The sequence below is a fragment of the Phalacrocorax aristotelis genome, chromosome 8 (assembly GCF_949628215.1).
Source record: "Phalacrocorax aristotelis chromosome 8, bGulAri2.1, whole genome shotgun sequence".
Taxonomy (NCBI): Eukaryota; Metazoa; Chordata; class Aves; order Suliformes; family Phalacrocoracidae; genus Phalacrocorax; species Phalacrocorax aristotelis.
In genome coordinates this window covers 4,577,353-4,583,352 of record NC_134283.1, presented here as the reverse complement: position 1 = coordinate 4,583,352, position 6,000 = coordinate 4,577,353, and the positions used below count along the sequence as shown (strand labels likewise).

Genomic DNA, 6,000 nt, shown 5'->3' with positions numbered 1-6,000 from the left:
GCTGCACTATAAACCCTGAAGAGGTTAATGGTAGCATGGCATGAGTTTCATTACCCATGGGGTGGACAGGACCATGCTTGGAGATCTCCAGGCTTCAAGCAGCAAAGGGTACTTTGCAAGAACTCTTACACAGCCCTCTGTTGTGTGATTTCCTGATAAAATGAATCAAAGCCTCAACTGATATAAATAGCCAGCGTACCAGCGACTGCCCTGAAGCTGTGCTGATTTACACCTGCGGAAGTTAGATCCACGGGCTATAGTGAAAGTATCTGCACAGTACGGAATGCTTTGACGTGACTAAAGGCATATTTAATGCCTGAGCACGCGGCAGGTTTATTAGCTTGGACTCAGTGCTGTGTTAATACAGTAACAACTTCTGGTAAGCTCAGGCTGAGGTAGAGCAAGCTTATGTTTTCTTAGAACTTCTAGAGGTCAAACTTCTGGCTCTAAGATATGGTAGACAAATGTTCCCTAAGTTTGTCAGGACATAATTTTAAAACTAAAATCCACTGCCTTTTCATAGATTTAAGTACTCATATAGTCTGATTTTAATAAGCAAAGGAACAAATAAAATGGAGGTGAAAGAGCAGGGAAATTTCACAATTTCCAGTAAATGCTAAAATTCAATTCCTCAATATAATTCGTATCGTCCTGGAGAAATAGAAGGGGTTGCACGAAACCATTGCCTTCATGTGGGGTTTGTGAAGGAAGAGTTTGAAGGATCTGGTACCTCAGTTTAATGCAATCTGGGGGGTTTGTTTGGGTTTTTTTTTCATCTTCCTCTCTTTACCTCTCAGTTGTTTGACCAAATTTTTAGAATAATCCTTGTTTTACTCTTCCCCTTTGCTCAGAGGGAAGATGTCTTGTCTTGTTAAAGAGTAATTAGGATGTTCTATTAATCATTTCATTAATAGGAAAGGACTATAAGTGACTCTTGAGGCTTTTGAAAGTCCTTATTGAAAGAAGGAAAGGTGGAATAATAATCCCCTATGGATATAACTTTTTTTTCTGCATTCTGTGGGACTATTATTTAATTAAAGAACCCCATACTTCTGTTTCTGGTCAATGTGAATAAATGAAGGTGATTAAATGCAGATTATTGCACTAGTTGAACAGACAGTTCCACTTTTGCAAACTGAAAGGAGAAATCTGCTAAAAATAGAAACCAGTCATAGGAAGTTGTTCTTCTGTTGTGTTTGCAGCTTCCCTTAGCAACATTTTATTTTTCTGTAAGACCTTAGTTTGTTTTCTTTGAAAGCGAGACTTCTGCACATTTTCTGTGCCCAACAAATACAGCTTGCGGGGAGTTAATTATTTTAAAAGAATAATTTTTAAAAAATAGCTGTTTCTTACATAATCTTGCCTCCCACTCTTGAGCAATCTAAAGGATTTCATAAAGGACCAAACTTACAAAAGTAGTGAAACTGCATACAACCTCTAAGGACCTGGATGACAAAAATACAGTTTAACTTGGTGTTTAGGGCTATAGGGAATTTTTCCAAAAGGAGGAGAACTGTAGAACATAATTTGAAAGCACCATAACAAATACAATTTAGCTGATACAGACATGGCATGCAATTATAGAAAGCTTCTCAAGGACCCAAGTAAGATCTACCTTAATTTCTTACAGGAGATGTGGAAGATCATATATTTGGGATCTACAGATTCCTGGCTATTTCTACACTAGGGGATTGAGAAAGGGCTTATGAAAAGACTTGAGCACAGGAAACTGTGGCCTGCAGCAGCTCAGCTTTGTGGTGGCCTATTATTCTGGCTGCAGCTTGGTCATAAAGTGCGCGCACTACGCTGGTCCATGCGCTGCATGCAAACAATGTGGATGTTGGGTGAGTCCAAACTTGAAGGCAGATTCAGAATTGGCCTGTTTGAAACAAATGATGTTGATACACACACAGATGGATGTCATGATGATTTTTAAGGCAGCTGAAAAAACAACTATGTGTATTCTACCGGTATGTTGAGTTTTGCCAGAAGAACTACCATTGTAAATGCCTCAGTTCCTCCAAAATAAGCATTTTGGTGATTCTCATTAATCTTTCTCTAGACAGTCAAATATCTAATGAAGCATGCAAGGGTGCTTAAAAAAAAGATGAGAAATTCAAGGCATTGAATTAATGCCTTTGTAGGTCCCATTCTCAGAGCGTACTGAAATAGATTGAATGACATCAGTTAACTTTACCAGGCTTTGAAGTTTGTCCCTAAATCCACAAATAATCCACAGTTACAAAACAGGTGGCAAAATCAAGAATGGAACCCCCAAAACCAGTTTCACGCTCCATTGTGCTAATCAGTAGGTAGCTGTGCTTCATATCAGCAACAGCTGACTTTTGGGAACATTTCTACTGAAATTTGCATAAAGAGATAGGTTTACTCTTTCACTGAACACAATTCAGACTTTATACCCAGAAACAGTCATCAGAGTCACCAGAAATATCTTCTCAAGGTGTAACTAAAAGGACCAATGTGCAACTTAAAATACAAGGAAGATCTGCTTATGGTCCACATGGTCCTTTCCTCTTGGAAACTTATAATGACCAGTGATGGTTGATTAAAGATTTTTAATTTCCACTGCATTTATGGATGAAAATGAAACAGTGAAGTTCCTTCAGAACACCTGTGTTTATACTGAATCTTCAAGGAGCTGTCAAAGCAACTACTATCATGTCGTTATATGGAATTAAACTCCTCTGTGAGACTCAAAAAATTTTTAGTTTTGGGGAAAAAAAAAAAGAAAAAAAATCAAAACCAGAACAGGACTCATCAGGCCAGAGGCAGCAGGGAAATACTAAACCATGAAAGAGGTGTGCATTGCAAGAGACAGCCCAAATGCCAATATGAGCAGCATTTCATCTGGGATCAATGATGAACTCTAATATGTGAGAAAAGATGTTAGTAAGGGCCAGCGAAAGGTTCAAACTGATCTTTAAAATATCTTTCAGTAAAGCTGACTCCAAACCGTTCTCCTCCCCTTTCCGCCTCCATTTTTTATTGCATTTTATGAATGAATAGCAACAAATGGCTTATTTTAGCTCTGTGGCGAGTGAAAGAAATTAACCAAGTTTTCCTTGGCTATAGAATATTTCAGGGGTATATATATGGACAGGAAAACTGTACACCCCAGGGAGAAAAGCATTTCCATAAAGATTACAGTAAAGAAGACATCAAACATGAATCCAAGGTAAACATATCTTTATCCATTATAGGGACTTGCTCATGCCACCAGCCTGAAAGAGGATGCCATTTGCCATTGCCAATCTCCGGCTCATTAGAGATCAAGCAGCTGCTGGTGCTGGCAGCAAACATATGAGAATGAGAATTGGCTATTTGGCTTATCTGAGCTCATCCATATTAATACCTTGTTTCCACAGAGCAAAATTTAGGTGCTTCTTGAAAATGTCCTTGGTGTCATCACCTCCTAAACCTTGTCAGGTAGTTCACTCCAAACATTTATTACTTTCAGACAGAAAAGATGCTCCCCCGTGTCTTTATTTCAATTTAAATTCCATTTGTGCTCTTTTGTCAAATTTTCTGCATTGAGTTATGAATAATGCTGACATTAGCTCTACCATTATAGAGTTTGAGCTCTTTAATTAGATTCCCTTATTCAACTTTTTTTCTGAGGTTAAGGTTTTAAACTAGTCTTCATAACTCATTCTTTTAAAGCTGAAGGCGACAATGTCAATGCTTCACTCTCATGTTCCTCATTTTCAAGTGCCATAATAATCTTTCCAATGCATTGACTGGAATCGACTGCTTTGAGTGAGGGCTGCCCACCCATTGTGCAATGAGAGTCACGCACACTACAGAATTTCCCCCATGACTCAGCCAAGTATTTGATTTGCTCCTTTATTTGTCTCACTCTGGATATGCATACTACAATATAGCCTCATTTCTGCATGCCTAAAAGCCAGCTCTGATTTCAGGACATCCTTTCCTATTGCTCTCCCAATCCACAATGATTTTATATCATGCAGAATTTGAACTATTGGATTTGTTTTGTTCCTTTTGCTTTCCCTATCGCTTCTGCCTCTCGTATACATAAACAGCCACCCTAAAAATCCTTACCTATGTTGCAAGGAAGGAGAAGTGCCAGGAACTATCACAGTGTTTCTGGGTCTTTTAAATTTGTTAGAACCAGCTGAAGTTTGAGAAGTACCAATAAAGACACTCCTTATGTACATATCTTCCAGTACTTTTAAGGAGTCTTATGAAGGACCCAATTACAAGTTCACCTTTAAAATCTGCAAGTATTGTTGCTGCCATCTGGCAGAGAAACTGAGGCTAGGCAATGAAGTACTAAGGACTAAGACAGGAAGAGTAATATATGATAGGGCAGCTCTCCATTTCTGAGTTCTCAGCTTTATCTACTTGAAAATAGTTCATCTGTGAAAATACAAGTCTTATTTGCTGTACCTGCTGTCTCAGTACCAAGTACTTATTTGTTGTTGCCGCTGCTTCTGTCTTTTTTCCTGGATGTGAATTTTGGAAGTTCATAGAACAAATCATTCCTGTCATAGGAAACTTTCTCAAGGACACCTTAAGATGTAGACAGTAAGACACATTCATGTCTCAGTGTGCTGGGAGTAATGCATGAAAACCTCTTTTTATGGAGAATATAACCGAGTCATTTAACTAGTCTGCCCATAAGCTCTGGTAGGGAAGACATTCCTCTACACTATTAACCCCCTAGTGGTTTATATCTTGGTAAGTGATGCTAAGACAAGATAATGTCCAGCCTGTAAAAGATTTGATGATAATGATTCTAAATGGTGGGTATAAAGAACTAACTCCTTAGGCTATTTTCTAAGTTTTAAAAAGATTTAGGAGGGGCAGAAGGGGATGGATAATCTATACTATCTGTTGTTTTTTTTGTAATAACGAAATCACTGAAGAGATATGGATTCAGTATGTAGGAAAGATGTTATACCAAAAATCAAATTTCAGTCTATAGTCTATTTCAAAGCAACTTCTGAAGCAGAAATTAATTTTCCATTTCTATTAAGAGGATCCCTGACAGTTTGAGGCAAGGGAAAAAAACCAATGTAAAATGATGTGCTAAATCCCCCCAAACAGGCATTAACAATAATGATAAGGGACAAGCCACGGTTCTCTGGCAGAACCAAGGCAGCTGAAAGTGTGGCATCCCCCTTCAATGACTGCTGCCTCCAGGATGGATGTTGAAAGTGGTGACACAAACCAGAACCGGCATGTGCAGTGCCTTTGGCGGCTTGAAAAACCAGGTGGAAAAGCAGAGTCTATCTGTGTCCAGCAGCTTCAATACTTAAATGTATTTGTATTCATTATAACCTAATCCTGCTTCTTACCTGCCAGGACACATGGCAGGAGAGGAAATAAATCCATCAAGGAGGAACAAAAGCCAGGATGTGATTTCTCTCTAAGGAAAGAGGTGGTGGGATAAGTTCCCTTTTTGTGACCATGAATGGAACTGTAGCAACATCTCCAGAATTGTACCCACTTGAAAAACAGCTGAATTTGGCCCTTCGCAAACAGAAAGCCAAACAATCATGTGTTACCTGTCTTCAGTGCAAGCCACAGGAGGAACATGCTGAGGAACAGTTACGAAAAGATTAAACAGAGGCAGCTTGAGCTGTAACAGTGGTGTCAAATAGGTAAATTACTGTGGAGGAGCTGGGTGTTTAGCTCCCCTCTGCATCCAAGAAACTCTGTCCCCATGTGTTGATTAGTTTGGACAGAAGAACAGGTGGCTGCTCCTTGCAATGCATCCTGGAATACATGTAAAAGAAGAGGAAGACAGTTTTAATGTGAGAGTGTGTATTCCTGTTTCACATTTTCAACAAGACTGAGAGGGATGTATCCTGTGGTATTTAGCCAGGTTTTATACTCCTTTTTAAGAACAAAATATGAAGTAGGTCTGGCATTGAAATTGCACCCATGAGAAAGGAAATTTATCCAGTGATTGCATAATGGAGAAAAGGAAAGCAAGGCAAGTGCAGCTCCCCA

At 39.0% G+C, this 6,000-nt stretch overlaps 1 long non-coding RNA gene across 1 annotated transcript in view; it reads right to left on the bottom strand.

Moving 5' to 3' along the window:
* Window positions 1-5,542: 5,542 nt before the first annotated feature.
* The window catches only part of LOC142060916 (uncharacterized), a 38,644-nt gene continuing 38,186 nt past the window's right edge, over window positions 5,543-6,000 (bottom strand). Inside the window, exon 3 of the long non-coding RNA XR_012661982.1 lies at window positions 5,543-5,763. This is a non-coding gene — a long non-coding RNA (uncharacterized LOC142060916). The remainder of the gene's footprint in view (window positions 5,764-6,000) is intronic.